This window comes from Lagopus leucura, unplaced genomic scaffold, assembly GCF_019238085.1.
Source record: "Lagopus leucura isolate 7727_CA_CO unplaced genomic scaffold, USGS_WTPT01 Super-Scaffold_741, whole genome shotgun sequence".
Taxonomy (NCBI): domain Eukaryota; kingdom Metazoa; phylum Chordata; class Aves; order Galliformes; family Phasianidae; genus Lagopus; species Lagopus leucura.
This window is the reverse complement of record NW_024962256.1, coordinates 10352071-10366500: the sequence shown is the minus strand read 5'-3', so window position 1 is coordinate 10366500 and position 14430 is coordinate 10352071. Positions and strand designations below refer to the sequence as shown.

The following is a 14430-nucleotide window of genomic DNA, read 5'->3' as shown; positions in this document are numbered from 1 at the left end:
TAATATCTATCAGTCAATTAATATAAGAATCTGATACAGCGTAGAGGCTTCTTTTCATAGATTCACTAGAGATTAAACACAAATGCAAAATTTTTAATTATTTTAACATTTGATATTTGTAAAGCATATTACCCCAAAATCAAACCACGACTGGTAAAAACATTTAATTTCACTAATTACTAGTAAAATTACACTATTAGTTCAGACAGGTCTGAAATGCTTTTGGTTACTGTTAAAACTGACTCTGTTTATCATCCCTCTGGGCTGCAGCACTCAGGAACATTTCCCATTTCTACCAAGGAAAATACCAATGCATTCACCTGCAACAGAGCCACCACCACCAACCTGTGCCTTGTGATCCCAGAAGCGTTTCCAAAGAGTTGAAGAGTAATGAACATGATCATGAAGAATGCAAGGGCCTTTCAGAAGAGCGACCACGGAGTTTATTTGTATAAGCTGAAGAAGTTCCCTAAAATGCCCTCGAAAGAAAAACTCTAAATCAATAAAACAGCTGTCAGTGACAACATGCCTACAAAGCCAGTGCTACACTCAAATAGAAGGAAGCAATTCTCCAACACACCACCAACAGAAGGTATTCTGATTATTGACTGCTGAGGACCTGACAGCTTTTCAGTACCGTGACTCACAAGGAGGTGCTAGGACCAAGAGAACCCCATTTTCTTTAGGTGCCCATTTCCTTGTGGTTGGGGTTAGAGCCAGGCTTATGGTTAGACACCAATACTCCTTCAATCTATTTTCCTAGCCGCATCTGATCATTTCTTCAGGAAAATCATTCTGCAATTGCAAAGAATTTTTTTTTTTTTTTTTGGATGTGGTCTCACAGCAAAGCGAGCCAAGAAACAGAAGACTGTAATTGTCTGCAGGGAAGCAGAGTGTTGTTCTAAAATGAGGCATTTGCAAACATCAGTGTTAAGTTTCACTTCCAGTTATTAAAGTGAGAGTGATCTCAATAAGCGGAGGTAGCATTATGTTGTTCTCATTTGCTTTTATTCTACATTTTCATCATGACAGTAAAAACGGTTCTCTGGAATTGTTCTAGCTCTGCATATCCGGAAGTAGTAAGGTGAAAAACAGCAGAAAAAAAAATAACATTCAGCCTCGCAATGTGTTACTGAACACTGTGATAAAAACTGGCTTTTATTTCAACAAGTTCACGTATTTAAGGATCACACATTCTGGATGCATAAATCATTCTTATGCTCCGAGTCTCACTTATGCAGGAAGGCAGCCTGCTAAAGCCCTGTTTTGAATGCACATTGGGATAAAAATGAGTGCCTTTGCTTTAACACAAAGAATTCAACAGCCCCTGGTCCTGCTCAGAGCCCATTACTGCCTGAGTTGCTGGCTACAGCTAAGGTGAGCAAGATACGGAGAGATAATTAATTTATACCTATTTAGAACTGATTCTGTGGCAAATCTTGAACGTAAGATTCAGACGTAACCTTACCTGGAGAACTTCTCCCTCCAGAGATATCAGAAGAGAAACACACAGGCTGGTAGAAAGGTGTAGTCAAATGCAAAGTGCTCTTCAGGCTGGTGGTTCTGATCTCTTCTAATCTCCCTCTCTTGATTAACAGTAAGGGCTTCTGCAAAGGACAATTGACACGGTGCTATAGGTCATTTTCCGGTCCCAACCTTGACACAGTAATCAGATACATGGCATGCTTAATAGAGGTCAGTTAATGCAAAGATTAAAATTAACTGGAAGTCAATAAGGGAATAATAAAGGGAAATGATCATCCTGTTGCTCCTACTTTGAAAGAGTAAACCTTACATTGCAGGCCAGTAGTAAAAAATGTAGTCACAAGTGATCCGATAGGCCTTCATAAGCCCTCCAGCAAACAATTTAATGATTTCAGGTACCTTTTAAACTAAGTGGCCAATCACTGTTAAATCCTTTGGTATTCGTTGTAATAACATTGATCATGATGAACTCTTTTGGTATTAATGTGGATGTAATATATACCTTTTTAATTATAGAACAAGAAAATCCAATTACCCCTTTGCCTCATCAAAGTTCTTTGCTAGCTGTGACTATTTAAACATACATTATGAAACATTCAAGCGGAGAGATTTTTGTGCAAAGCAAGGGTTAGATCCTGCTGTCTACCAACCATGGGTGTTTCAGTGCCAAGCACCCCAAAAGGTGCATGGTCCCTGGCAGCATCAGGCCTCTATAGCGCATGGGAAGATGGAGGGCATAAGAAGCAGCTTCAGGGGGATGCTGATTGAAAGGGCAGAAAGCATTTGTTTATGTAATGGAATGGAAGGTGTTCTGAATAGTTAATGTGGTTGGTTAGGACACAGTTTGTTCTGCAAGAAAGGATGCTCAGGGACATGATTCAGTGGTGGGTTGGTGGGGTTGCACGGTTAGGTTGCGGTTGGACTTGATTATCTTGAAGGTCTTTTCCAACCTGAGCAATTCTATGATTCTGATTCTATTCTATGATATGTTGAGTGTATTGGTGTTGTTTTATTCCATGTGCCATGGGCATAACGCTCGATGTTTTTGACCTGGCTGCAGGAAACCTTCTGTGTTCCAGCCCAGGTCAGTGGGAAGCAGCAGCTCACATCCTGGATGACACAAACCCAAAACACAGCCCAGCAGCCCACGTGAACTTATCCATCTTCCTGGACAGTGATCTGCTCAACCACCTACCTTGCTGTGTGGGCAGGGACTACTTACATGTGTAAGACTACCAGGACTCCCCTCTCAATCAATAACCAGAAAGAAATACCCAGAGAAAAAAACATATAGATATTCCTTCCCAAGAGATTGAGTGCTGTTTTGTTATTCAGTTCCTACTTTTGGGAAAATTGGCAAGCTGAGCACAGAGTTCAAGATGTAACTGTTGGGAAATAGGAGCAAAAAAATGTAAAGTTCTGGAATTAAACAACTCCTTTTTCAGTTGATCCTCTACTGTAAATAAATCTAGCTTCAGAAATGTATAATTATACCATGTATCACTCAAGTTCCCAGACACCGTGCAATCAACCTTTTTGAAGCATCAGATCACTCCACACCTAATGATTACTCTTTTTAGTTGATTAAAAAAACATACGGGTTTGGTGAAATACATTCAGAATTGTCCTTTCCTAGCAACTGGCCAATCAAAACTCAACTCTGAGAATTTATATTTTCATGTTTTGTGACCGACCTATTATTTCAGTCCCATAGAAGCAATATTCACCAGATCAGGTCCAGTAGAACTTTTTGCTTCGTGGAGTCTCCAGGGCAGAGTATGAAATATTGCAGGAATCTGCTATGGAAATGAGCTGTTTGGTATTTTCTCTTTGTTCAGTTCAAAACCAATCCAGAATCAAGCAAACAGGAAAATATCATGGCGCCAGTAGATTAACCTAATTAGTATAATTGTCCAAAATGGCAAGTTGTGATGGAGGAGGCAAAACACACTGCCTGTAGGTAGGTATGCTATCTGGCTGGGGATCGAGTGAGATGCGTCCTGTGATACAAACAACCCTGAATATATAATGTATTACCTTAACATACCTAAACAATATATGCTTTTACAGCAGAAAGGCTTTTAATCACATCTGACTGTAATGTGCAACTTATCACTGAACATTTATGAGCTCCTTTGCAGCTAGAACCCACGAATCTCAAAAGCAGCATCCAATTCCACATTGTCACAATGCTTTAGTACTCCATGAGGCAGTATAGGATTAATAAAGATATTTTCAACGTAGAAAACCTAGTTCTTTCTTTAAAAATTACATTCTATATTCTTTTCCTAAAGATTATTTGAATAAAGCCTCATTACTCACAGTCCAAAGAAGTTCATTAGGAGGAGATCACTTTGGAAAGCATTCAGCAAACTAGCCTTTCTTCTCAGCAGTGAATTACATTAGCTACTTCCTAGTTATTTAAATCTTGAAATAAAAGATGTAAACGCTACAGTGACATCTTAAGATCATTGGTAAGGCAGGTCTTGCATGCACAAAAATGCCCAGCTGGTCTGGAGATAAAACAGATTGATAATTAGTTGCAAAATGTAACATTTCATCAGGAATATTTTGAGTAATCCAATTTATCTTTGTCAGATATGCGGCTTTTTTTTTTGTTTTTTTTTTTTTTTTTTTTTTTTTTTTTTTTCCCTTCGGAGACTCTTTGTTCTTTAACATAATATTATAATTCCAGCCTCCTAATTAAAGCGCTGGTCGGCCGGCCCTGCCTTGGTGCCCTGCCGTGGATGGTAGGCTGGCGGAGAAGGTGCGTGCCCCGAGCCACGCGCACCCGCTGCCTCCACCGCCCCGCGGAGCCGGAGCCGGTGTGATACCAGGAGATCAAAGCTGGCTGGGTGGCAGGAAGGAGGCCTGGCTCTGCGGCTGGGCTGCGTGAGAGGGGCTGGTGCGCAGCAGCTGGGATTGCTGCTTCTTTGCGCTCTCAAAGCCCGGCAGTATGGGATCCTACCGCCACGGGTTTTCTAATTAACTGATGGAAATGCGCTGTCCCTTTTGGCTGCCTGCAGCGGGGCTGGGGTACCGTGGGATGCACCTCAGCTGGGATGTCCCCCTCCAGTGGGAGAGGGCTGTCTGGGTCTGCCAATGCCCTCTCCAAAATGCCCACTGGTCATCTTGGCCCCAACCTTTAGTCCCAGTGCGGCAAAGGATGTTCCCTAAGCAAACACCGCTCTTTGATGCACCGTAGATGTAGCAAAGACATGGAGGAGTTCTGCACGGGTTCTCCCAGAGCCACCAAGTGCCTGTTGGGAAGCCCTGCCCGGCTCATTTCTCAGCCATGAACCACAAGTGACAGAGAACAGCTTGCAAATGCCAGGATGCATTTTCAGCCACATTTTAGCAATGCTGTTTTCTCAGAAGCAATCCAACAACCAAATATCTCACCTGCCATAAACAAAGCTGAAAGGTTTTCTGTCTTCTCTTACAAACAGTGCGAAATTTCCCTCCATGAGTGCCCATGCATTGCACAATGCTTGTGACCTGCAACAAGAACTCACACCCATCTCGTTCTCTCAGCTATTCCTTGTACAATTCCTAAAACAAATTCTTTTGCACAGACAAGATTGTGACTTTCCTAATTTTAACACATATTTATGAAAATAAAATTAATCTGGGGACCTAGATTAAGGTTTCTTGCTCATTCTTTCCCAAACTACCTTCAAGAAGATGGAAGTCATGTAGCCTTATCGGGCTGCACCTCTGATATGATAATGATAGCTGTACCTCCCAGAAAGTAGGTCACAGTAATTCTTCATAGCAGTTTTTGTAACCTACTCAGGGACTACAAGGCCAGCTATTTTAAAGATAATTCTGAATTTCTTTAATAAGATTTTATTGGATTCAGATAATTGATCCGATTATTGAAACCTGGGGAAAGTGCTATTGACCTGAATATATAAATCAGTAGTTCTCTTTCTTAAATGAATGTAGGTCATTAAATACGTATTGCCTCTGCTTAGCGTTAGGAAAGGTGCCCTCTGCAGACCCAACAAAGGGGCACAGGTCTCACACCCAGACAAGTCCCATAGCCCATCCTGTGTCTGCCCACAGTCTCCCAGTCACACCGGCAGCTCCTTCCACTCAAATTCACCACGGACTGGGGGACTCAATGCCTGAACCAAGCTCATTAGAACTGGTTTCATTTATGACAATGAGAATCGTGGGTTTTGCTTTCTTTAAATCCTTTCTCATTTATAGTTTTTGTAAGCAACACCAGATGTCCAAACCTCCACAGCTCCTTGTCATCTTGTTTCCTGTACTCCATCTATTTCTGGCAATTCAATGCTAGAAAAACACACTTTCTTTTCCACCTCGCTCTTTGCTTACTTTCTGTACTCATATCTATGAGATTTTTCTCCATCATTTTTGAGATATTTATTTCTGCAGAACCTAGCCCTATCATCCTTTCACCTGCATGACGCTCTGTGGCCTTGAACACACAAAGGCTTTGCCTAGGCGGTGTGGAAGGAAAAAATCCCATTTCTCCACTTCTTGCAGTTTATCAAGTCCCGGTGTGGAGTGACCGGGTGCTCTGATTGCCTGGGTACGCCCTGCTGGCCAGGCCATTGCTCACCCTATTTCCTTGCTTTAATGCAATGCACTTGATTAGATCTCACACACCAGATACAGCACTGATGGTCATGATAGAAATACGCACAGAGACAGAAAGCTGGAACATCCTCATTCCCACTGGTCATATATAACGTTACTGAAATTATTTGTACAGCATGCCAGGGACATGCCTCTATCAACCTGGATCAGTTCCTGATGACTGACCTTCTGCAGGAGCGGCGGATTGCATTCATGAGGCCTCAGAAAGAAAGACACAATTTTTTTTTCCAACTATAATCAGCTGCATAGTTGTAGAAACAAAACTTTTCTTTGACCTTAATAACCTCACATTTAATTTGGCTATGCAGGGAAACTTTTTGTTCGACTTGAATTTTGCCTTTTACGTAATCTTTTTCTCTCTTGCATACTCCAGGCACCACTTGTGCTGCCCTAAGTGTTTTCTCTTCTGTCCTGAAGCAAAAGTCTATCTCCAAATGCTACCACGTCAGCTCCAAGCCGATAGCAGTAATACCCATCCTTCTGTAACCGACCCCTTGGAATCATTTGAAGCACTGAAATGACAAGACCGTCCATGTGGGAAAGGACACAAGACATCAAATATTGAGCAACTATGGAGTTTAAAACAAAGGGAACGAGCATGGCTTGTATTGCATATCATTGGATTATGTTCTTGAAACTGTGCACAGGTCTCCTCCATCCCTGGTGCCTGGCTCTACTCAAGAATACCCCTAAAGACCACTTGGGAAGAATGGCCATTCTGACCTCACAACCCTGACAGCTCCCAGGGCTTTCCTCTAGTCTTCAATAACCAATCTGTTCAGCAGTGCTTTGCTGTGATTTCCCCTTTGCTGCCACTGTTTATTTTGCTGTGGAATTACATGCTCTAATTGCGTAAATAAACAGTCAGAAACCAACCCAAACCGCTGGGCATCCTGAGGGCTTTCCCTTCCCTGCAGACTCACTGCCCATTTCCAGGTTCCCACTATCTTTGCTTTTCTCCTTTTGTTCCTTCTTGTACTGCCTAGAGGGGAGAATTTGTCACCAAGCGTGAGGAACGCTCCAACTCCTGAGAAAATCATAAACAGGATGCAGTCCCTCATGAAAGAGGGGAAAACAAATGTGCGAAAGGCAAAATCCACCATCTTTATTTATTTTCCGTCAAAAAGCTGATTGCACTCATCCTCAGAATCATCAAAAATGCCTCAAAGTGTTGCAAAGCACACAGGTGCTCAGGCCAACCCCTGGGACTCACAGCCAGCTTTATCACCTGCACTCAGTGCCAATGGAGGTGATGACCCTACCTGCTCAGTTAAAGGAAGCACCAGGTAGGGGTGCAGGTCCCCATCTCAAAGGAAGGGAACAACACACAAACACGGCCCAGGATATCTTTTCCAAGACATCGTCAGGTAAGACGTGAGAAAAGCGACTTCCCACAGGGTCATGTTTTGTTTCTAAAGCCTTTGAGAAAAAAAATGACTTTGGAAGAGCCCTGTAGCATTCAATAGATGCAACTCCTTAACGCATCTAAATAAAGTATGGATAATTCCTATAGGCATTGTTTTAAAAGAAACAAACAAGAAACCACACCAAGCCAACTGAATATAAATGATAATCTTACCTGGAATCTGTATTAAAAAATAATAATAATAAAAAAAAAACAATTGAAAAAAAAAAACCAAATTTCTACAGTAAGATAAAACCCTCGATTAAATTTTACAGTCTGGTATAACAGCACTGCATAAAGGTTGTTATTTTCTATTAACAATCTTCTTTTTCTTTAGGGCTCTCACTAGCTCAGCAGGGTTTTTCTCAGACCTGATTTAAGACAGCCAGAGCTCAGCCCGAGCCAGCGAGGCAGATCTCCTGAAAGCCAAGGGAACCCCTGGGTCAGAGCAGGAGCACAGGCACGGCACAGGCGATCGTTTTCCCTTTCCCTATTCCCAGTCAGACAGCACAAGGACACAAAGAAGCTGGCCCTGGCTGTGGCAGCTCCCATGGGAAAAAGCAGTTTGCCCAATGTTAGATCAACTTAGAAAATGCAATAAAATGCTGGTAGCATCTTCTACAAATAGTGGCGTCCAACCAGGATATAGAAAAAAAGAAATAAATACCCAAATGGGAAGATAGATAGGGAAAAAAAAAAAAAAAAAAATGAGAAATTGCAGAGGATGGATGAAATGGTGAGGAGGCAGCAAACACACAGTCCCTGCCTGCTGCTCCATGGTCATGTCCCAGGCCTTGGTGTCCATCCTATGCCTTCAAGCTCCTGAATGTGAACAAAGACTTCTTGAGTTGCATGAGTTCACTACATTTCTGTGTTAATTTGCACAATTTGGTGGTAAAACTGTGTTAACAGTATTCAATCTCAAGCACATTCAGCACAAAAATTAGGTTTTTTTTGGTCTGCTTTGTCTACATATTCTTTGGCTGTAGGTTTCTTAAATATCTACAAATATCTGATTCTGAAACATGGGTTTTCCTTTCTTTTTGTCTGTCCTTTCTAGTGAAATAATTGCTAGTATAGTTAAGTGTGTGTGTAATCAATATCCTCCTGCTGAGTTATGGGGACAGGCGATAGCATGAAGACAGTCCCTCTCTGAAACAAATCACTGACACTCACTATTAATCATTTCTGAAGGCGAATTTTTTTTTTTTTCCAAACCAAATACAAGCAAGGAGTATGATCTTTGTACACACAATCATAAGGTGATCATTCGAGAGAGCTACAGATTCTCTGGGTATAACGCAATCTTTCATCACAGATTTATGCTGGATGGGCCACAACGCTTTATGCAAGCTGTAAATGGTACATAGCTCAGCTGCGTGTGGAGATGTATTGGTGAGCCTGCAGATTAGCAAAGTCAATGCATGAGTGGAGGAAAATACTGCATTCTCATCAGATAGAAGCCATCATCTTCCCACAGGCTGAGTAAACATGCTGTTTCCATTCTGAAAACCACCTTTTCAGCAAGAGCACAAATGACAAGGTGCCACTAAAAAGATGTCTACAGTACTGGGATGTCTCAGCATCCCCTTTCAAAGTCCTTTTTCTCTCCATTTAGGAAACAAGAAAAAAACACTGGTTTTGCCCAATGGCAGTGACATACATATTGTAATAAACATTAAACTTGCAACTTTGCATTAATCATAAGCCACAAGTAAAATAAAGCCAGGGTAAAAATGAAAAAGTAATAAGGAAAGGAATACCTGAACCAAGGAACTCCTTCTCTCGAGCAACTCAGTCAGCAACCGACAGTCATCAGGAGATAAATCAATTTGCAGCAGCTGTGGATCACTTTTTAAGTGTGAGCCCTGAATAGCTTAAGCAGAGAAGTGTGTTAAAAGTTGAAGGCCCCATCACCTGCAGTGCACATTATACTTAGAGACATCTGTGTGAGCAATGGTACTCGCATGTGGTCTTCAGAAAGGCTCTTGCCCTCAGTTCTGCAGTAAAGGTACGCTCATCTCTGCTGATCTGTGAGGACCCCAAATATTGCTGTTTATTTATTTGCAGAACTTTCTCAGATGAGAAGGGAAAATAATGATGCTGAGAGGATCGTGGAACAGATTCAAAAGTGAAATAAATGAAAGCCAAGTAGCTTTCAAGAGGAAACGGACCTGTTTTCTCCTTTGAAGACAGAGCAGGAGATGGGAGGGCTGGTGGTGTGGGGAAGGTCCAAGTCAGACAGACAGAAATAGCATTGGGGAAGATCCAGGTGATCCTGCAAAGACGCTGGGAAACACCTCCCTCATTCCTGGCAGCTCACGGATGATGAGATTGTACACTCCTAGCTTATCAAAGGCAAGCATTGCTAGCCAAGTCTCTAATGGCTCACTTTTAAACCCCTGACCCCCAAACTTCTGGAAATCTTGTAGCAATGCATCTCACATCCATCCTAAAGCATCTTTCTCCTTTTATCAGCCTGAGACATGGTCCCTGTCACTTCCTTTGGCCGTTCCTGTGTTCTTGCATCGGCAAAAAGGGAGAAAAAAGGCCATCCTCAACAATTTCCAGAGTGCTACTCATTATTTGATATCTCTTCACCGTTTTCATTCTTGTTAGCCACATAACTCATCTTCCGATCCTGACAGCCTCCCATCATGCACGAATCTCGCTCTGTGTCTAATCATTTCCATCAACTGTCTCTGAACTTTTATATTTCAGCTGTATCATTTTTGAAATGGAAATGAAGACAGCGTTCAAGGCAAAGGCACATCACCCCTTTATGTAACAGCATTCAAATACCTCAGTGCTATTTTCTCTCCTGTATTTGCATGCGTCCTATACACTTTTATCAGTGGGCTACACACCTTTCAAAAAAGGGAATGCAATGTGCTGCCAATCACTTGGACTTGGTGGGTAGGAGTCATCTGGTTCTCACTCTTGTCTCCAAGAGGTGGGTCGTTCATTTTCTCCATACCATAGATTTGTCTCCAGAACAATAAATCACAATAGAAAAGAATTCTGAGCACTTCAGGGTACACTTGTCACCTGTTCTAAAGTGAATTAAATTGCTTTCTGCAACACCAGCACCTACCTTGACATTCTTGAGAGCCCCTCGTGGCATCGCAAGCCACAGCTTCGTTACTCCCAGATTCAAAAACTCACCTGCTCACATGACTCCAGCATCCCAAGGACGGGGTTGTATCAAGCACTGCATCAGGCTGCCCAGGAGCTGGGAGGCTCCCCATCCCTGGAGGTGTTCCAGAATCATGACCAAGTGGCACTGAGGTATGTGGGCAGTGGGCACGGTGTAGGTGGGCTGGGGTTGGGGGGTCTCAGAGAGCTTTTCCAACATGAACGACTCTGTGGTACTATGAAAAATAAGTACTTAGCCTTCTCACCAGGACTAACTGTGCCTCATAAATAACAGCACTTTTTCTTGTGGGGAGACCATGCCTGCTCTGCCTGAACCCATTTGCTTTTGAACGCTTAATGGCGTTAACAGTTGCTTCTTTACTCACGAATGGAAGTAACAAAACGGTATTATTTCTCCAAATATTGGAATCTCAATAATATATCACACTAATCTCCTAGCCACAAAGGTATTTTATAACTAAAGCAGGGTGTTTTTTATGGGTCAGATGTTGTTGTCCTACCGTACCGCAGCTTGTATCCTCCTGACACCACACATGTTTGTTCTCTACTTAATTTTTAATGTATGAATTTGTTTTTATATTAAAATTCAATAAAATTTTAATTATAAAACATAATATATCACACTGAAGTATATATATCTGCAGAGACACACATCTGCAGTTTTACAACAGATGCGTGCATCTCTGCAAATATTTAAGATGCAGATTTTACTGGTAAAACGAGCACTTATCTAGCATGATTACAGCTGAACGTTTCAGGTAGGCCCAGGTTGAAGGCCTCTAAAACATTCCTGATCTCACTGAAGCTGACAGGTGAAAACTCAGTATCACAGGGGAGCAAGAAGGAAAGGCCACAAGAAGCCAAAAGCCATGGAGAAATTCTCAACAAGCAACAAGCTCCTAGTTTGGCACAAACGTGTTTTTGTAGACCGCACTCCTTCTAGTCTGCTTAGGTTTAACTCTTTCTAGAGAAGAGCATCTTTCAGCTTGCTTTTCTGTGCCACACACCCACCTGGCATTCACCAGTAGAGGATAAACCAGCCTGAAGGCACACATGCAGTGTATCTGGTGCTGCTTGCACCCTGGCAGGACTCGGAATAACCCACATTTTCAATTTTCTGCTGCCTTTGAAACAAATGGACGCCCCTATCTGCCATGTCTACCATATTCTGTGTTATTTCCTGTGTCACGGATGCAAGATCAGAGTCCGTCCTGCATTTCACAAGGTATGTGGGATGAGAGAGAGGAGGAAAGTAACACTGAATGGTCAAAATTTAGAGTTGGTTTTGACTCTTATTTAAAGTGGTCCAAAGGTTTTTGCAATGGTCATGTAGGCACGAAGCAAAAGGAGCCCCACTATAAAAAATACATGATTGGAGAAGAATGGGGCCCAATGGAGAGTAGGAACACGGAGCAGCTTTTTCAGAGCGAGATGTTTTATCACTAAACCTTCACGGTCTCAGTTTTGCCGGTGCAATTCTGGTGCAGATGGAGCGCTCCAGATTTGCGTTGAGTAAGTAGGTGTTAAAGCGGGCTCTTGACATGCAGGAAGGCTGCATGGGAGGCAACCCAGGCCTGCCCCACAGCAGAGCCTGCCCACACCACTGCCACTGGGACCTGGGGCTTGGCTGGGACCGAGGGGCCTCCAAGAGGTCCTCGTTCAGCTCCTTCATCTTCCTTATCTCACAGCCAACTTTCAGCTTCTCAACTTACGCTTTCAAATTAGAATGTGGAATATTTAAATCCTCATCTGAATAATAAATATAAATAAATCCCAATAAATCATCCGGAGGAGCCTACAACAGCGCATGACGGCTTGCTCTGCGGGGCCTCTTAAATTGGCATCTCACACTTTGCTGCTCCAAGCGTTGCCAGCCTCTTCTTTAAGGACATATAAAATTCAGTTCCTGAAATGCAGTGTATTTTCCCATTCATTGCCCACATCATAAGGCTGACCCACAAAATTTTAAGTGAGAAGCAGAAATCCTAACCAAACTCCACAGAGATTACATGCGATATTGTTCTGTTTGCCGAACTCTGCCTATTATTATTTGTGCTTCATTTTGGGGAAATAAAGTGAATAAATAATCGTGTTTCACCTGGGAGCACAAAATTCTAGCAGTGAAACCGTTTTTTCGGGAGGGATAAGGGAGAAATCCGAGTCTGGGAGCAAGGTCTGCAGGTTGTCTACATGTTTAAAATATTAATCAGTTGGCAACCTTTCTCCTCTGGAAGAGGCAAAAAAAAAGAAGAAAAGAAGAGGAATAATAAGAAAAAAAGACACATTACATCGAGCCAGTAACACTCACAACTTGAGAAACTGTAAGATGATCCTTTCCTGAGAAAAAATCCATCACCAGTTTAACTCCTAAAGCGGAGCGCATTCTCAAGATTGCTATTTTCAAACAAATGAAAGAGCTGTTCATTTTCTTAAAAGCATGAAACGGCTGATGCTAATGATGAGTTTCTGCCATAATTGCCACAATCTGTCATCTACACGAGCTTGAAGCTCAGAGCCTGCGTTGGCAGAACTGTTGGACAGTACAGCACAGAGTAAATCCTTCCATGACAAACTTCTGCAGATGATGCAGATTTATGCTGTCTATTAGACTCCGATACCATGCGCTGTCTTTCACCTTTTTCTCCCTTTCTTAAAAAAAAAAGCTTATATTAAGAATCTCCTTGGCGTGATTTCCTCCTTAACGTGATGACTGAAACCAAAGTATTTAACACTATGAATAAACTTAACCCTTTCTGCTTCAGGAATGTCTTTGCTGTTTGTGAGGAACCCTCCCTTTCTTCTGGCCTTTTTCTTCCTTCGGAGAGAACCTAAACCCACCATCTTCTTAGACTTTCAAATATGACACACAGATCTATTTTTAAGCATCTATTTTCAGATACAGAAATAAACTCTTTCCTTATTCGTGTCCCTCTTCTTTGCAGATATTATGGGAAAAAAAAGCCCAACTTGACATTTCCCTCCTTCTCAGCTGTCTCAACAGTTCGTTTGCTGCCCGTACTGGGGACAGTGGGAGCTCCAAATGCTCAACCACAGCTCACCAGGCCCAAAGCTCAGCCTTGCTCTGCCATGATGGCAAACAGGGCTTTGGCATATTGCTCAGTCCTGAGCAAATCGCCATCTGATAAGTGCCATGTTTTTGTAAACCATCACTTTTATATTTCTTTTGCTCATAAGAATGAAAACTGGACCTTCGAAACCCTTTGTAATTCAGCCTGGCAGCCATGCAATACAAATATTTCCATAATCCAAGTAAGAATTAAAAGTCAAATTACTTTATGGATTTATTTATATTTGTACACCAGGGACATCATCAAAACAGACCTCCAGAGCTGAAAAACAATTTTTTTCTTAAGCACAGTTTTTCTCCTTCAGTGTTAGGTTAACAGGTTCAACTTTGAGATATTGCAAGCCAAGAAGGGAAAAACAACTGTACTCTGTGAATTTAATGACTCCGACACTTGTGGTACAAGGCATCTAAATGCGTGTGAAAGAAGCGTGAATGTGTTACAACACAGCTGTGGTGAAAAAGCACTTCTTGGACTCATCAGGACAAGAACATGGGTGAGATTTGCATGTGCTGTGCTATAGCCCTGGCTCTGCTCAAGCTGGTGGTGAGACGCCCAGTGAGCTCCATCCCTGTGCCATAGGGGATTGAGGGGCCTGGATACGTTCCCCTTCTCTACTGCATACCTTCTGCAAAATTTAATCACGGCTTTCTGGTGAGCTTGCTTCTT

General features: G+C 42.3%; 1 long non-coding RNA gene across 1 annotated transcript; it reads right to left on the bottom strand.

Annotated features, from left to right (window-relative positions):
• Positions 1-12: 12 nt before the first annotated feature.
• Positions 13-9322, bottom strand: LOC122175917. Its single transcript, XR_006177569.1, has 4 exons — positions 9283-9322; positions 1469-1607; positions 346-469; positions 13-65 (listed from the first exon to the last, which is right to left on the bottom strand). It is a non-coding gene; the product is annotated as an uncharacterized LOC122175917 (long non-coding RNA).
• Positions 9323-14430: the final 5108 nt, after the last annotated feature.